Source organism: Hemiscyllium ocellatum, unplaced genomic scaffold (genome assembly GCF_020745735.1).
Source record: "Hemiscyllium ocellatum isolate sHemOce1 unplaced genomic scaffold, sHemOce1.pat.X.cur. scaffold_199_pat_ctg1, whole genome shotgun sequence".
NCBI classification, from domain to species: Eukaryota; Metazoa; Chordata; class Chondrichthyes; order Orectolobiformes; family Hemiscylliidae; genus Hemiscyllium; species Hemiscyllium ocellatum.
The window spans coordinates 127,613-147,629 of NW_026867939.1; positions in this window are offsets into that span (position 1 = coordinate 127,613).

Genomic DNA, 20,017 nt, shown 5'->3' on the forward strand with positions numbered 1-20,017 from the left:
AATTTATTGTCATTTTTATAGAATCTCTTCAGTGTGGAAGTAGGATATCCCATCCATTTTTTCCACACTGACCCTCCGAACAGCATCCCCCCGGATCTGCCCGCCCTTCCCTATCCATGTGACCCTGCATTTCCCATGACTAACCTACCCATCCCTGGGCACTATGGGCAATTTAGCATGGCCAATCCACTGTAAGTTGCATATCTTTCGACTGTGGGGGGTAATTGGAGCATTGTGAGGAAACCCCACACAGAGCGTCGCCCGAGGTTGGAATTGAACCCAGCTCCATGGTGATGGGATGTAGCAGTGCTAATCACAGATCCACCATGCACACCCGGTAGTTCTCTTAGTTAATTGTGGCTGACTAAAGAAATCTGCCTGACTTGTTCCTTCCACTGAACCTGACCCAGTCTGAGACCTTTATGATCTGCCATATCACCAACCTGGTCACATTTAAAATTTGTTGGGAGCAGTGGAGGAGTGGGACTAGAAAAAGAAACAGTAACTGAATCTAATCTCAGTCAGAGCAGGAATTAGGAGAAACTCACCAAGTGGGAATTCATTCAAGCGCGAATTCTCTTTCCCAGAAGTTTGGGATGGCTGAATCTTTATATTATATTGAGCTTGGTTTCACCTGATTGCCCATAGACAGGTGAATCAGGGATAATGGCGCATGGAGAGAGAAGTGTAGTTGGGACCATAATCAGATGAGCCACGAACTTATTTACTGGTGGAGTAGTGTCCAAGGGCCGAATGGCCCATTCGTATCCCTCAGCCCTGTGTTCTGATGTTCCATTCAGCCCTTCGGACCTGATACAGAGGGGAAGATCGAGGCCACTCCGATGGTGAGGTGTAGTTTCGGAAATATACTTGGAAAATCTAGGCTGGGTCAGGTACCGACACCCACCCCAAATCCCTCTTTCCAGGCTTCCCCTCTCTGTAACTTCTGCTCCAGATGTTGGTCATGTTACAGACTCAGATTCGCTGGGAATACAGCCCCCATACCCCACCCGGGGTTAACTCAAACAAATCATCTGCTCTCCCTGAGTGCAACATTGTACAACACAACTTCCAGGAAAATACCCAGTTACTTTCCAAAAGCATAACATGTGAAATTAATAAATAGGAACAAGAGTAGGCCATTCGGCCCATCAAGCTAGCCCTGTCATTTAATAAGAACATGGCTGATCTACTCCAGGGCTCAACTCCACTTTCTTGCCGACTGCTTGTATCCCTCCATACCTCTCTGGGTTAGGGAATTCCAGACATTCACCATATTCTGAGAGAAGACACCATTTGGCATCTCAGATTGAAATCGATACTTCTTTTTCGGTACCTATATCCTCGAGTGCGACACTCTGCCCAGGAATGGAAACAACTTCTCAATATCTGCCTTCTCAACCCTTTCTGTGTGTTGGATATTTCAGCAGTGTCACTCACCATTCATTTAAACCCAATGAATAATCGCTTCACTATTATAGAGCTTCTCAGTAAGTCAACCATTTCATCCCAGGAAGCTGCCTAATGTCCCAACCTAGTTACTTGCTGCATCGGCATGCTGACGTTATGTTTCATACACAGGAAGACTCCAATCTCTTTGTACTGCTCCTTTTCTGGTAGTCCTCTACGTTAAATAACGGCCTGCCTTTTGATTCTCAGTGTCATCCACAAACTCGGATGTATATTGCACTCAGCTCCCTCCTTCAGGCTGTCAGTATAGATTATCAATAACTGATGCCATCGGACTGATATGTGTGGTATTCCAGCAGATTCACATTTATCATAAAGATCCCCTAATCCTGACTCTCCGATTTCTATGTGTTAACCAATCACCATCGCATGTTAATACATTATTCGTCATCCTACGAGCTTCTGGCTTGAGTAAGATCTTTTATTTGGTCATACCCTGTGGAAAATCTCTGGAAATCCTGTTGTCTATCAGATTCCCCCCATATCAAATCCGCTTGTTACATTTTCAGGCATCTCAAGAAAAAGTTTGCATGATCTTACAGGGCAGAGTATAATTTCCCTTTCACGAAACCACACTGACTCTGCGTGAAGCTTTCATCAATGCCCATGCTGGCCAGGTTTTCCAAACTATACGAGCCCCATCTGCTTTCATTTGGCCTATATGCCTCTCAATGTTTCTCATTCATATGTTTGTCCAAGTGAGTTTCAAATGTTGGAGCTGTACATGGATCTACCACTGTATCTCTGGCAGCTCATTCCATTTCCACACCACCCTCTGTGCAAAAACATTGTCTCTGTGTCCCTTGTAAATGTTCCCCCTTTCAACCTAAGCCTATGCCTCCTATGGTTGAACTCTCCCATCCTGTGGAAAAACCCTCAGCCTTCTACACTCCATCTGATACTAACTTCAAGAACATACATTTAAAGATAAGTACTGCAAATTTGAAACTATATTAAACATGACAGTAAAACAGTACTCAGCCCAAACTCCATACTGTTATTTGTCTTTCTCCATATTAAATACTGAGGCAGCATGAAACGCTTACAAGTGCCAATAAGAGGTCAAGCACCTGAATTTATTTGTCTAAAAGGGGTGATGATCTCGACAATGTAAACGTATCTATGGCCAGATCTATATAATACCATATAGTCAAAATGCCCCCTCCTGGACTCCCTATGGCCTTGTGTGCTTGTGTCTTGCTTATCTTGCACTCAATAGAGAGAACCCCTTTCCCCCAGTTACATCTTAATGTAAACCCGTTTTACATACACTTCATTTATTTTTTGGCACACTCTCTTTTCCCTGTCACCCATTCCCCATCTCTGGCACGGGGTTTAAAAGCACATTTTCTAATCATTTTCAGTACTGAAGAAGTCTCACACTAGACTTGAAACACTAACTCTGTTTCTCTGTCTCTGCAGATGCTGACAGACCTGCTGTGTTTATCCAGAAATGAATAGGGGCACAGAACAAATTTTCAATTAAACAAATAACGATCGATACTGGAAATAGAGTACCAAAAATTGCTGGAGAAACAGGGAGCTTTGTAGAAGGTTCACTGGACCTGCAAGTTTATATCTGTATTCACTCCAGAAAATGCTGCAACATCTTCAGCAACTTCTTCAGCAATTTCTGTTTTTGAACAATTTCCAACGACATATGTCAAAGATGCCCAAACATTCTGTCCAACATGGAGCACCGTACACTGGGAACTGAACAATAACGCATAAGTTCCTTGACCCTGAAACTGCAGAAGGCTGGCATCACTGACACTGCGGAGTTCAGAATCATCATCAGGGAGAAAAACAGAAGGAAACACATTCACTTCAAATACTGAAGATGGTATTACTGAAAGGAAAAGATTCAGATTAGTACCTTAAATTGATTGAGTGAAAGTAACAAATTGGAGGCGTGACACCAAGGAAAGAATTTCAGCAGAATGAGAGCATGAAAATGGAAGGGTTGCCACACCAGAAACCAGAGTAGGTCAGTGAATACAGGGCTGTTGGGTGAATGGGTCTCGGTGTGAACTGGGGGACAGTCAGTGGAATTGAATTGTAGACATTGCAGCTTAAACTGGGTTATCATCTGATGCTGTAGATCACAGCAGCAGCAGAAGCAGAATTGTATTCAATGACAATCTGCAACCTTTCGCTCAGGATAATCTCTCAGTACACTATTACCATCAAGCAGATCTATGGTTCAGTGCTGAGTGTGGGTGAACATGCCAGTACCATGTGTACCTTTACCTGATGACAACCCATCAAAGCTACCACAATTGACTGGTTACATTCGAAACAGCAGAACTAACATCTGGTACAGAGGCAGAAATGATTCCACGATTAACAAATCTGATCTAAGCTCTGTCATCCTGCCAAATATAAGCATAAAAGTCGATGGACCATTAAACAAGTTACTGGAGGAGAGGACTCCATAAATATCCCCATCCTAAATAATGGAACCGTTCTGTACATTAGTGTAAAAATCAATTATGTGGTGTCTGCACTATCCTCAGCCAGACATGTTGAGTCGGTGATCCACCTCACCCTGTCATGATGCCCACAGAATCACAACTAATTCGATTCGCTGCGCGTGACATGAAGAAACAGCTGAACACAGTAGATACGACAAAGGCAATGGGCCCTGACCCCATTCCTGCAATAGGACTGAAGAGTTGTGCTACACAACTAGCCGTGTCCCTGGGGAAGCTGTTTCATTCCAGCTCCAACTCTGACATCTCCCTGGCAATGTGGAAAATTACTCAGCTATGTCCAGTTCCCTAAGAGGGGAATAAATACAATCTGACCAATTAGCACCCCATCAGTCCCATCACGACAGTCAAAATTGGTTGGAGTTCTTTTTTTTAACAGAGTTGCCAAGCAGCTCAGTGTGGTTTCCAATAGGTCCCCATGCGGAGATAGTGCTGTTGTGGAATTGTCATTGGATTATTAATACAGACCAGGCTAATGCTTGGGCAGCTGGTGGCAGCTGGTGGAATAATAAAAACAATTATTAACATATCGAGCTGTAAAATCAGGTGTCAGTAACAGTGATCTGGTGTCCAATGTTGATTGTAAACATCGATCTCCTTCCCAATGTACTTTCAGGAAGTGAGTCTCCCGTGCTTTCCTGGTCTGGCCTAAAAGTGACTCAAGACACACAGACATGTGATAAACTCTTCAATGGTCTCTGAAACAGCCAAGCAAGACACTCAATTGTATCAACTGGTCCGAGCTCTTAAAGGATATACCTGATGAGAACAGCCGGCCCCAACCTTGGTGTCGGAAAAGCAAACAGGAAACATAGTCCTGTTGACCATGCAGAGACCTCCACCCTAACATCCGACGGTTTGTGACAACATTTACAGAGCTTTCCCACAGACTGCACAGGAACATAGGGAAATGAGTACTTCACACAACACATTGAGCTTTCCCTGTGCTAGTTAATGTCTGAACATCTCCTTCATGCAGTTTTACCCATACAATATTCGTATACCTTAATATGTTCAAACATTGTAAAATATAAAATGAGAACTGCTGGAGTCCCTTCAGCCCATCAATTTTGCTCCTCCATTCAATATACAGGCAGTTCTCAGATAACGTGTGTTGATTAAATATAATTTGGCCGCAATGTGATTCATGAACCTTTATCCACGAAGTGAACTCTCATTCACTGTGACGCGATTCCTTGCCAGGAACCAGCTGAACAGCACAACCCAGCCTCAGGATCCTCTGTCTGCAAAATGTACAATCAATGTGTTCAGCTAAAACAGGAATGCAATCCGCTCTGGAAGCCTTGAAACTGAGCCTGAAACCGGGAATTGTAGTCTACATTTAGAAAGAACTTTATTTCAAACTGTGGGAGAATCTTGAGGAGAACTGAAATTTCCCCATCGGCGTCACGTGGTCAGTCAGCCACATGCACTTTCTGGAGAAGAGTGTGGTGAAAGGTACACTGCTGTAGTCAGTGACTGTAGTTTGAAAGTATTACATTTAGAGGACAGTTTCATGACAATATGTGATTTAAATATGTATTTTAGACTGTGCTAGTGTGTGTTAGACTAAAATTAATTTTTGCCTTTACTGATATTTTGGGGGGTTCGTCCCTTACCCTCTTTTTCCCATAGACCCCATTATTAATATTGCAAGATTTTCTACAAAACGGTGTTGCAAAGGAACACAACTGCTGCGCCATTGGAGAACAAACTGGACTGATAGCTGATCTACATTCACACGATACTCCTGCTCTCTCCCTATCCCAATAATTTCCAGAAATCCTTATTTATATTCAGCGCCTTGGTTTCCACAGCCTGATCTGGGAGAGAGTACCCCTGGTTCACCAGTCTCTGAGTGCAGCCATTTATTCTCATCTCAATGCAAAGTGGTCAGTCTGTACATAATACTGTGGTCCTTTGTTTTAGACGTCCACGCCAGGGAATTACCATCCCTGCTTCCAATCTGCCTTGCCCTGTCAGAGTTTTATATATTTCACTGTGATCACCACGCATTTTCCTAAACGGCATAGAATACAAGCCCAGTCGCCCCAAACTCCGCTCCAACAACAAACCTGTCATCCCAGAGATCAGTCTGGTCATCCTTCACTGCACTCCCTCAATGTCAGGTTTGTCCTTTATTGAGTAAGGACACCAAAGCTGCGCACAGTACTGTACTATGTTCGAGATGCGGTCTCACTATCGCCCTGTACAGCTGCACTTAGTCTTACTCCTGTACTCAATCCCCCTAAAATGAAGGTGAATACACCATTTATCTTCCTACCTGCTTTCTGCTCCTGCAATATTGTTTTCAGTGACTGGTGTACAGAGAGATCCAGATTCATTTCAATGTCACAGTTCCCCACTTGCCGGGTCTATATACATTGGTCAGCGTGCCAATGCCATTCCCAGTATTGACTTCTGGCTTTAGAACTCATTGCCCTACATGTACCGAAAGGGCTGCGCAGAAATAAACAAAAATGCAGCTTAAATTCCTTTATAGAGCAACATTTTTCAACCACGCCCTTTTTCAAATGAGAGGCTGCGATTTTATTGTTCCCATCAATGTGCACAACATCTAATCTCTCCCATTGGTCTCCACCTGCCACGTATTTTCCCAGTAATTTCACTTGTCTCAGTCACTCTGGAGCTTTTTTACACCCCCCTCACCCACTCACATGCTGTCATCGTTCAGTGCTGTCAGCAGAGTTGCGGATATTGCATTTGAGCCCCTCAACCAAATATATGGTGTGTATTGGGAATAGCTGGGGCCACGATCCTTGCTATATCCTACTAGTCTTCCATTTTAAAAAAAATTGTTTTATTCCTACTCAGTGTTTCCAGCCAGCTCTCCCATTCTAAAACCATGACCATATATTAGTCTCGGTCCCACAGGGTTCGAATTCGCACAATAGGCTTGGGGCTTTATCAAAACACTTTCTGAAATTCCACTCGTATTGCATTGATAGCGTCTCCATAATTTTGCTAAAAGCCACATTCTCAAATATGATTGCCATTTCATAAATCTCTATTGACTTTGTCAATGCCCATTAATGTCAGTCCAATACTTTCTTTAAACTGGTTAGTTGCTAATTTCATTATATTCTCTTTTTCTCACCAGACTAAAGATCCCTAGTATTGCTAAGAAGTTTTCTTTATTGTTTTGTTTTCCTCTGTGGAGGCAGAACTGAAGCATTTTGTCCATAGTTCTGCTATTTCCCGGTCCTCAATTATCTGGTATCAAACTGTAAGAAAGCTGCACATTTCTTTCTCTTAATTTTGCCATTGACATATTTTCAGAAAATATTACAAGTTCTGTCTTATAAACTTTGTTAAGAGATTCTTCAGAAACCTATCAATTCCTATTTTAAGGTACTCAGTGATTGACCTTCCACAGCCATACAATCACAGCAGCAAAGATGCTGTATCATCAGAAATACAGCACCGTCTGAATAAGGCCCATTTGCCAACACAATACCCATAGCCGTGAATCTTGAGGCATTTCAAGTGCACTACCGTGTATTTCCTAATGCTTTTGAGGTTACCATGACAACTCCCCTCTCAAGAATTGCATTTCAGATCCCAACAAACTCTGGGTGAAAAGCAATTCTCAAATCCTCACTAAACCGCAAACCCTTCACGTTATAAATGTGGGCCTTTGACTAAAAGGAGCAACTGCTGTCCATCCACCCTGTAATCTTATGCGTCTGAATTACGTCCCCCTCAGCCTCCTCTCCACCAATCTAAACAACTAAAGCTTATCCAGCTTCTCTCTATAGCTGATATGCTCCATCCAAGGGAACATCCTGGTGAATCTCCTTTGCATCCCCTCCAGTGCAGTCACATCCTTCCTGTAATGTGATTCACAGAACTGCACACAGTATTCCATCTTGGCATCACCAAAGTTCCGCATAGCTCATATAATCTCAATGAATCAAGGTTATGTTTATAGTCCCCTATGCTTTCCCAAATTGTGTATTAACTGGTCCATCACATTCAGGGATGTGTGGAGAAGCACCCTCTGACCTTCCTAGTGTGCTGCCATTCATTGAGTCCTCCCCTGTCTGGTTCCTTCTTCCAAAGTGTATCACCTCATATTTATCAGGGTTACATTCCATCTGCCATTGAACTTGCCAGCTGACCATTCCATCTGTATCTTCCTGTAACTTAAGGGCTTCCTACTCACTGCCAACAAGCGGTCAATCTGCGTATCACACTCCTCACCCCTCGTCCATATTCACAGCTACATTATTTTTTGAGTACTACAAATATTAAAGTTGAAAATCACACAACATTAGGTTAGAGCGGTACTTCTTCATCAGATGATTGTGCGCTTTGATGAAGAAGCAGCACTTCGAAAGCTAGTGCCACCGAATAAACCTGTTGGACTATAATCTGGTGTTATGCGATTTTTAGCATTGTCCACCTAGTTCAACACCAGCACCTCTGAATCACAAACAATAAGGGACACAGCACTGAACCCTGTGGTATACATGAGACACTGGTCTCCAGTCACACAAGCAGCCGTCTACCACCACCGGCTGTGTCTTACCAATAAACATCATTTGGATGCAATTTGGCAAGTCACTAATGAGTCCGACCTGTTCCCTGGTTAGTCTGATTCCTGGACACATTTGTGCAATCTCTGGAAATCCTCCCTAACTTGCTCTGCCAGCAGGTTTCCATGCCCCGTGTGAGTGAGTCCCCTACGCGTGCAGAATTTCCTCCTTATTGCAGCCTTAATGGTCTGTCCTTTATCCTGCCATTATTTGCCTTGAATGTGGATTAGATAACCGGTGAAACATCCTGTTAATTTCCACCTTGTCATATATTTTGTGACTTTATATATCTCTCATTCTTTGAAACTCTAGAGAACACAGGCCGAGTTTCCTCATCACGCAATCTCGCCAATTGAGGGATTAATCTGGAGAATGTCCATTGAACTTCCTCTGTCGTCAGTATATTCTTTCTTAGATTTGGTCACCAAAACTTTACTCAATATTCCAGGTACAGTACTCAACGACGCGCTGTTAAACTGCTTCAACATGTCTTTACATCTATATTCTGACTCCTTCAAAGCAAGGCAATCCAAACTTTTACTTATCACTTGCATATATTCCTCCAAATACCCTTCACATTTACGAACTCACTGCTTCTCATAATCTAAAATATGTAAATTCTACTGGTTCCCCATTATCTATGCTGTAAGAATCAACTTCAAACAATTCCAAAGCTTGTCAAGCATGATTGCCCTTTCAGAAATGCATACTGATTCTCTCCAATGTTGCTGTTCTAAATAACGAATATCACATCCTGTATAATAGATTCCAACAGTTTCCCCACAAATGTCAAGTTAATTGGTCTGCAGTTCTCCACACTCTCTCTTCTTCCCTTTGTAGATGCTTGGATCATTCCCGTTCATCTACAGTGCTTGGATCCAGACTATGCAGAATGCACTTCGTAATAGAACACAGTCATCGACAGTGCAAATAATACTTCTATTAGTGGTTTATTTCTGAAGATTTTGGTATGAAGTACATCTGGTTTGTGAAGGTTAGCAATGCTCAATCCAGCTGCATGTTCAAGTAAAGCCTTGTTACTGATATAAATTGACTTTATGTCTTTCAGTCCACAAGTCCTATATGATGACGTCGTGTTTCTGGGTGATTTCCTGGATCTTCATCCATGAAGACAAATGCAAGGTAACTGGTTATTTACTTGGCCATGTCCCTGTTATCCATAATAAGCTCGTCTCTCCTGATTGCAGATTTCCACATTTGACTGTGCTTTTCTCTTTCCTTTGAAATATAGATAATAGATTTATGCAACCTTTGTGTTCCTGTTTGTTTGCATGTGTGTTCGCTTTTTGATTTCCTTACCCGTTTCATGGCCCTCTTTTCTGGATCGTAAATTTCTGAGAATTTTCAGGATTCCACAATGTCTGAAATTCTTCTGAAGTCACTTCCTGTGATTAATATAATCTTTAATTTATTATGCCAATTATTGTTAACTCACTTTCTCACTCTTGGGTGTTGTACCCTAAATAAATAAATATATTTTTCAGACTTTGTAGCATTTCTACAAATCTCCTGGTCCTGACCATATATATTCAGGAACACTGCAGGAGGGCAGGAAAGAAATAGCGGGGGCCCTGGTTGGTACTTTTGCATCATCGGTGGCCAACGGGTGAGGTCCTGGAGGACTGGAGGGTAGGGAATGCTGTGCTGTTATTCAAGAAGGGCTACAAAGAAAAACCGGGGAACTATAGACCAATAAACCTAAAATCTGCCGCAGGTAAGTTACTTGAGAAGATTCTTAGGGAGAAGATATACATGCATTTGGAAAGACATGGCCTTGTGAATGGGGGATTACGGCTCACAAGTTTGCTTTGATAATGTGACCAGTAACTTTGACAAGGGCATTGTTGTATATTTAGTCTATATGGATTTCAGTAAGGCCCTCAATAACGTTCTACATGGTACGCTGCTCTGGAAAGTTAGATCACATGGAATTGAGGAGGAGCTGGCAAATTAGATTAAAAATTGGCTTGATGATATGAAGAAGAGGGTAATCGTGGAAGGATGCTTGTCGGACTGGAGGCCTGTGATGAATGGAATGCCTCAGGGGTCGGTGCTGGGACTATATATACACACACACACACACACACACACACACACACACACACACACACACACACACATCTATGATTTAGCTGAGAATGTACAGGCATGATTGGTAAGTTTCAAGGTGACACTAAAATAGGTGGAATCGTGGACAGTGAGGAAGGTTGTCATAAATTTCAGAAATTACAGCAGTACATTGATTAGGTAGGGATGTGGGCCGAGAAATGGCAAATGGAGTTTAATTCAGGTAAGTGTAAGTTCTGGCATTTTAGAAAGTCAAATCAAGGCAGGAGTTTCATGGTGAAAGGCAGGGTCTTAAGGAGTGCAGTGGAACAGAGTGACCCTGGAATTCAGGTGCACAGTTCTCTGTAAGTGGAGTCCCAGGTAGACAAGGCACTGAAAAAGGCATTTGACTCACTGGCCTTCATCAGTTAGAGCACTGAATATCGAAATTAGGGAGTTATGGTGTAGTTATACAAGATGTTGGAGAGTCCATACTTGTCACGTCATGTTCAGTTTTGTTCACTTTGCTTGAGGAAGGATGTTATTAAACTGGAAAGAGTGCAGAAGAAATTTACAAGGATGTTGCCAAGACTCAATGGTCTGAGATATAGTGAGAGGTTGAACAAGCTTGGAGTTTTTACTTCAGAATGTATGAGGCTGAAGGGGATCTGACAGCAGTGTAAAAGATTATGGGAGGCAGTGATAGAGTGAATGCACTCAGTTTTTTTCCCCAGGATTGGGCAACCACGGACTCGAGGGCATCAAGTTAAGGTCAGAGAGGAAAGGGTAAAAGGGAGCCTGAGGGGCAATTTCTTTTACACACAGAGTGGTATGCATATGGGACGAGTTACCAGCAGAAGTGGTTAAGGCGGGTACATTCACAAAATTTAATAAAACATTTGGACAAGCACACAGGTAGGAAAGGATTAGAAGGATACAGGGAAATATTTTGTTCGGAATGGACCAGTTTGGGCCGAATGGCCTGTCTCCGTGCTGTAAGACTCTACACCTTCATTCCCCTACGCCCTCGGATTAATGAGTTCAACACGCGGCGAGATATTGAGCAATTCTTCCACCGCCTTCGCCTCCGTGCCTACTTTCACAACCAAGACTCCCCCCCACCCTCTGACGACCCCTTCTCCCGCCTCCAACGCACCCCATCCACCTGGACACCCCGTGCTGGCCTCTTTCCTGCCCTCGATCTATTTATAGCCAACTGCCGCCGCGACATTAACCGACTCAACCTGTCCACCCCTCTCACCCACTCCAACCTCTCACCCTCAGAACGTGCAGCTCTCCACTCCCTCCGTTCCAATCCCAAACTCACCATCAAACCGGCAGACAAGGGAGGCGCGGTAGTAGTTTGGCGCACCGACCTTTATACCGCTGAGGCCAAACGCCAGCTCGCAGATGCCTCATTTTATCACCCCCTTGACCACGACCCCACCTCCCACCACCAAACCATCATCTCCCAGACCATCCAGAACCTCATCACCTCAGGGGATCTCCCATCCACCGCCTCCAACCTCATAGTCCCACAAGCCCGCACCGCCCGTTTCTACCTCCTGCCCAAAATCCACAAACCTGACTGCCCCGGCCGACCCATTGTCTCAGCCTGCTCCTGCCCCACCGAACTCATCTCCGCGTAACTCGACACGGTTCTGTCCCCTTTAGTCCAAGAACTCCCCACCTACATTCGGGACTCCACCCACGCCCTCCACCTCCTCCATGATTTTCGCTTCCCCGGTCCCCAACGCCTTATTTTCACGATGGACATCCAGTCCCTGTACACCTCCATCCCCCATCACGAAGGACTCAAAGCCCTCCGCTTCTTCCTTTCCCGCCGCACCAACCAGTACCCTTCCACTGACACCCTCCTTCGACTCACTGAACTGGTCCTCACCCTGAATAACTTCTCTTTTCAATCCTCCCACTTCCTCCAAACTAAAGGAGTTGCCATGGGCACCCGCATGGGCCCCAGCCATGCTTGTCTCTTCGTAGGATATGTGGAACAGTCCATCTTCCGCAACTACACTGGCACCACACCCCACCTTTTCCTCCGCTACATCGATGACTGTATTGGCGCTGCCTCTGCTCCCATGAGGAGGTTGAACAGTTCACCAACTTTACTAACACCTTCCATCCCGACCTCAAATTCACCTGGACTGCCTCAGACTCCTCCCTCCCCTTCCTAGACCTTTCCATTTCTATCTCGGGCGACCGACTCAACACAGACATCTACTATAAACCGACTGACTCCCACAGCTACCTGGACTACACCTCCTCCCAGCCTGCCCCCTGTAAAAACTCCATCCCATATTCCCAATTACTTCATCTCCGCCGCATCTGCTCCCAGGAGGACCAGTTCCAACACCGCACTGCCCAGATGTCCTCCATCTTCAAGGACCGCAGATTCCCCCCCAGACGTGATCGACGATGTCCTCCACTGCATCTCCTCCACCCCCCGCTCCTCCGCCCTTGAGCCCCGCTCCTCCAACCGCCAACAAGACAGAACCCCACTGGTTCTCACCTACCACCCCACCAACCTCCGTATACAACGTATCATCCGCCGTCATTTCCGCCACCTCCAAACGGAGCCCACTGCCAGGGACATATTTCCCTCCCCTCCCCTATCAGCGTTCCGCAAAGACCACTCCCTTCGTGACTCCCTCGTCAGGTCCACACTCCCCATCAACCCAACCTTCACTCCCGGCACCTTCCCCTGCAACCGCAGGAAATGTAAAACTTGCGCCCACACCTCCTCCCTCACTTTCCTCCAAGGCCACAGGGATCCTTCCATATCCGCCACAAGTTCACCGGTACCTCCACACACATCATCTATTGCATCCGCTGCACCCAATGTGGCCTCCTCTATATTGGGGAGACGGGCAGCTTACTTGCGGAATGCTTCAGAGAACACCTCTGGGACGCCCGGACCAACCAACCCAACCATCCTGTGGCTCAACACTTAAACTCTCCCTCCCACTCCACCGAGGACATGCAGGTCCTTGGACTCCTCCACCGGCAGAACGTAACAACACGACGGCTGGAGGAGGAGCGCCTCATCTTCCGCCTGGGAACCCTCCAACCACAAGGAATGAACTCAGATTTCTCCAGTTTCCTCATTTCCCCTCGTCCCACCTTGTCTCAGTCGGTTCCCTCAACTCAGCACTCCCTCCTAACCTGCAATCTTCTTTCTGACCTCTCCGCCCCCACCCCACTCCGGCCTATCACCCTCACCTTGACCTCCTTCCACCAATCACATCTCCATCGCCTCTCCCCCAATCCCTCCTCCCTACCTTTTATCTTAGCCTGCTTGGCACACTCTCCTCATTCCTGATGAAGGGCTTATGCCCGAAACGTCGAATTTCCTATTCCTTGGATGCTGCCTAACCTGCTGTGCTTTAACCAGCAACGCATTTTCAGCTGTGATCTCCAGCATCTGCAGACCTCATTTTTTATCTGTAAGACTCTATGAGTCTAACAACCATTGTTCTCTTACTGAATGTTATATTCTACTTCCCCAATTCACTGGAGCGAACTTGACACTCTAGCCTCTGGGCTTCCATGATGTTCCACAATGTTCAACCATTCCATATTGAATGCAGACGCCGTGTAAAATAAAACATATTAATGTCACTATTCCGCCAAAGCTGCTTCACGGCAAGGTTAGTAATTAGTCCTTCCGACCACACAATAAACAATAGGTGCAGGAGTAGGCCATTCTGCCCTTCGAGCCTGCACCACCATTCAATATTATCATGGCTGATCATCCTTGATCAGTATCACACAGCGCCAAATCCGAAATAATCTACCTCTAGTTTGTTTCACAACATACTCTTCAACCTACCTGATATACACTTATGGAATTTATTTTTCACAACATTCGCAGTCACTTAGTTAACTCAGTTTCGATGCAACTTGACACCATCCGTTATTACTGCAGAACCCACGAGTATTTGTTACTCATTCACAGGATGGGGGCTTCATTGGATAACTAGCATTTGCTGGCCATGCCAGACGGCAGTTAAGAGTTAACAGCGTTGTCTTGGACCTGGAGTGACATGCAGGCCAGACCAGGTAAGAACAGCCAGTTTCCTTCACTAAAGGACATTAGTGAACCAGATGAGTTTTTCCAACAATCAACAATGGATTCCTGATCATCATAAACTCTCGATACCAGATACTTATTGAATTCAGATTCCACAATCTGCCATGGCAGGATTTGAATCCATGTCCCCAGAACATTACATGGGTCTCTAGGTTAAGAGCCGAGCGATAATATCAGTATGTCTTGGCTTCACTTTGCATATAGTTGCATATTTAATTTTCAGAGCATATGATGCAAAACATTTGCGCGACAGTTGTGGTTCAGATATATAACACAACAAGTTTGTTTCTCTTTGCTCTTTGTAACATCCACCCAAACTGATTCTGTGGAATCTGATGGACAGGGCCTGTGTCGTTACTAGTGATAGACTTGGATAAGGCATTCGGGGAGGCTCACCTCGATGCTGAGATGATCTGAAGACATGTCCAGCAATACAGGACAAGCATCAATATCCATTTCGCTCTGTCAGGATAAGTGTCACCGTATATTATCACTGTTCCCTCACACTCTCTGTATATCTGTTACAGCACCTACCCTCAAACAAGGCTCACGCTCGATCTCCAAATAAGGCTCAAGCACGACCATTCCCGCTGTTGAATTCAGCACCTTCCTCCCCCACATTCTCTGTCCCTGATGCAATAGCCCCGCACACTAATAGCACTGCATTCATACAACACTATGGACAGACGCCCTCTGGCCCCCTCACCATGTCACAACTCACCTGGGAGAAAGTGAGGTTTGCAGATGCTGGAGATCAGAGCTGAAAATGTGTTGCTGGAAAAGCGCAGCAGGTCAGGCAGCATCCAAGGAACAGGAGAGTCGACGTTTCGGGCATAAGCCTCACCTACCCCAGCACTAACAGCAGGGACATCCACTCCCACCCTCACTCATTCTCTCCCTTTCTCCCATTCCAGGAGAAACAGCCTGGAATAGGACAGAAAGGGCCAAACCGGGTGATGGAGTGCCGGATATCCGTTCCATCATCCCCCTACCATGATATGTGGGGAGGATCCTGGAGAGAGCTGGAGAGGACCAGGAAGCCTTGTGTGGAGATTCTGAAACATCCACGTCCCACCAACCGAGTAAGGAGCAATATTCAATGAAGAACAATTCTCAATTCAAACCTACTGTCAGTTCCAAACTCATCTCTCTCACTCGCAGAAGGACAGATATCCCATTGCACAGAGATGCAGGCATTGAATTACACAGAAGTATTGGTAAATACCCCAATATACTAACATGCACAATGCATACAAGGAGATAAGCATGCACACACATAGAAGCACACAAAGACATATACCGTCACACACAAATAGACACAAACACAGATAGAAACACACAGGCTGATACACAGACAGACTGACATAGTCACGTAAATACAAAATAATAACAAACACATGGACACACACACATATAAATGCACATTAAGACACAGACAGTAGTGCCATTAAGTCACAAATAAACACTTTTTTTTATTTGTAAGGCGATCAAAGATTCTAGGGAGAAGGTAGGAGACTGATGTTGTGGAACATATTAGAAATGACTGAATGGTATATCAGACTCGATAGGTCTAATTCTGCTCCTTTTTTAATGCTCATGTGGTGCCATGCTCTTCCTGAGACAGCAGCAGCATCATATTTGATTGGAAAGAGTCAGTGGTAATGTGGGAAAAGATTGGAGGGCAGAATGGTTAATGTCGATTCCTAGTTATTGTACCACTATATCCGAAATGGGGCAGTGATTTGACATGAGGTTAACACATTTTTTAAAAAAATGTGTCCCACAGTGGAAGAAGGATGCCCCTTTCCCTTCACTGTTGTGCTGTCTGTGGTGTCCTCATCCTCAGGGAGCAGTGAAGACTCGGTTAATTAAGATATTTTAGTTTGAGCTTGACTGATCTTTGCTGGACAGGAGAGTCAATGTTTATTGGGAACAGACAGGAGACAGAATGTACTGCTGCCCCGACTCCATGTGTTGTTCCCTCAATCCATGCTCCCGGCCTTTAAAAGATATACTGCTGTCCCTACCCCGTGGGTTGTTCCCTCAATCCACCTCTCAACGCGATTTTAGGGTAGACGACCATCCCATTCAGCCAGACTGTATCCTTACAATGAGACGGGAGGAGACCATTCTATCCCTACAAAGAATTACACAGGAATATAGGATGAAGTAATTCAGTTCGTTGAGTACATTACACAGCCCAGAACGAGGCCATTCAACCCGCCTGAAGTGCTGCACAGGAACAGGGATGCTGTCACTAACAGGAAATAGTAGAGATATATGATTTTTTAAACAAAACTGTAACTAGTTTTGACTCAGAGATCACTGTAGGGTCATCAATGATCAATAATCTATGTCAAATATCTGGATGAACGGACTGAATGGATCAAAGCTGAACTACCTTGTGTACTAAAATGATCATTCAATAGATCTTCAAATGGAGGTAGTGAATCTGCATTATGATGTAGACAGGGAAGGTTAGTGAGGATACCCTCAGCAGAAATAATATAATGTGAGTTGTCTATTGCAGTCAGGAATAATTTAAATGGAGGGAGATTGCAGAACTCTGTGATGCAGATGTTTTTCATATTCCTGGTACATGAATCATATGAAGTCTGTCTGCAGATGCAGCAAGCGATTCGGAAGTTAAGTGGAATGATGCTGTTTGTGGCAACGGGTATTGGGTTTAATTAGGAATATTTCACTGTATCTGTACAGGGCATTGCGGAGACCACATCAGATACACTGGGGGCAGTTTTGATCCTCTAAACTAAAAATAAGACCGGATACAATTCTTTTCAAAGATGTTCAAAGATGCTTCCCTTTACTCATTCCTGAAATAAAGGCCTTTTGTTATCGGAATTATCTGTTTGGATCTTAGATGAGAAATCTTATTGAACCACGATTTTCATAGAAGTCTTTCAGCTGGATACATATTTTCTCTTGGTTAAGAAGACGAAAGCTAGATTTTTTTTTGAATGAGATGCATTGGTATTAACACAAATATTATGAAGATATCAACCGATTTTTAAAAATTATGCAGATGCATATAAACATCTCATCAAATCATAAAACGGGCACATTATTTTCTTTTGCTAATGAAAGGCACTGTGCACAACAACAGCAATGATGCTGCATACAACATACAGTCTATTATCATCCATTCCAGAGAATGTACATGGAGGTGCACATGGTCCAGTTTGGTTTTCAGTTGACATTCTTGTATTTTTCTACACAGAGACGGAGAAAAATATTACTTGCTTCAGAAGCAGCAGCCAATTGTCTCTCTCTCTCTCTCTCTCTCTCTCTCTCTCTCTCTTACTGTGTTCTGCCTGAAAACAAGGCATGAGAGCAGAAAAATCCTGAGTCATCTTTACCACTCCTAGAGGATTCCTGATGAGGATTCATAGGAATCTTTGTACAGCTCGAAGAAAAGGGAATTCAGCCAAATCCAACTGTTCCAGGAAGAAATCCGCATTCCCACACATTTCTGTGAGCAGAATAAGTTCAAAGTCAGAAAAAAAACATTTGGGACACTATCATTTTACCATTTCTTCACAGTTCAACTTTATGTGTCCCAGATTTTTCTAGAAAATTACCCAGTCTGATACCGATATCATTGGACACAGCATTCAACTGGTTACATTTAAAATTTGCTTTCCGCAATAGAGGAGTGGGAAAAGACATGAGTGACCCTCCAACATTGGTCAGAACACAAACAAGAGATTCTCAAAGGGTTGGTAAGGTGTGAATTCCTTTCCACAGAAGATTGTTATGCCTGGATATTTCCATGTGTTCAAAATTGTCTATGTAAGACATTTGAAAGACAAATGAATGTAGGGAAATGATACACTGACAGAAAAGTGCTGCTGAGACCTTAATCAGATCAAAGTGCATGGTAGAGCCTCACTCAGAGATGATTCAAAAATGCTTTGCTCTCTCTGATTATAACATGCAATAACAGTACATCCAGGAAAATTGCAGCCGTTTACTTTGAAATTACAGAAAATGAAAACAAAAGGAACAGGAATAGTTAATTCGGCCAGTCAAGCCATTGTATACAATCATGACTGACCTACTGTTAGCATTACCTCCTCCTTAATGGCCAGATATTCACAATCCTGAACTGTTTGACAGGTCAAAGATTCATGTACCACCTCTTTAAATACTTTCAGTGATGTAGCTCCCCTTACTCACTAGTCCAGATAATTCCTGACATTGATTACCCTCTGTGAGAGGAAAACACTCTCTACACATACACCTTCACCTATTGATATGAACAAGTGGTGAACACAGGGGCTCAGGAAAGAGTGAATGGCCTTGAGATCAAGGCGGTAGTTGGCTGAGGATGTTATCGGGACCACCTACTTATTTGAGCTTAATGAGAATCAGGTCTAACCTTCCCCACTGGTTGGGGTCTTTCAGAGCATAAAGGAAGATGTTTGTGGTCGGTGGCCGACAATCCTTTCAGTCCCGGGACATCTCTTCAGGAAATCCTCAAATTAACTTGCTCAGCACAAACATCTTCAACGCCTGTATGCCCCCATTCCCGGTGCTCCCCATCTATCTCAAGATCAGAAGCAGGGTGATCACTGAAGATCACACAATATTCAGAACAATTTGTCCCCCCTCAGCTCCTGAACCGGTCTGTGTCTATATTCAGCAAGACCCAAACAACATTCAGGTTTGTGCTGTTAAAGTGTCGGTAACATTCATGTAACAGCACGGCCAGACACTGCACATTTCCACAGTTAAAAGAGGAGCTCATTCAGCATCTCAAACTGGTTACATGGATATGTGGAAACCATTCAGCCCATCGAAATGTCTGAACAAGAAGAGGGACAGCCCATTTAATCCTCCTGCCTGTTCCACAGGAAGAGGAGGCATCTAGTCAGTACATTGAGCTGTTAAACAGGAACAGGCAGAGTCCAGTAAGACCCCTAAACCTGTTCTATAGAACCAGGAGGAGACCATTCACCCCTCGAGACACTTACACAGGAATAGGAGGGTGTCACTGATGCTCCATCCTGGAAAACAAATGGAGCAGATACTGCACTCACAGATGGCACACGATGTTCCTCGTGGCTCCATTGCCTGTGGGACACATTATACTGTAACATGTTTTGCCGGCAGTGAGGAAGGAAGCCAAATGTTTTGTGCCAAGCCTCAAGGAGGCATCTTACATCTCCAGGAAGACAGACCCATGTTCTCCGTGGGTGTCAGAAGCTGGTGGGGATAGTTAACTGTTTTAGAGTGGAGGTATTGTGGCTCCTGTCGGGATGGTGGATAACGTGAAGTTCTATGTATGATCACACACC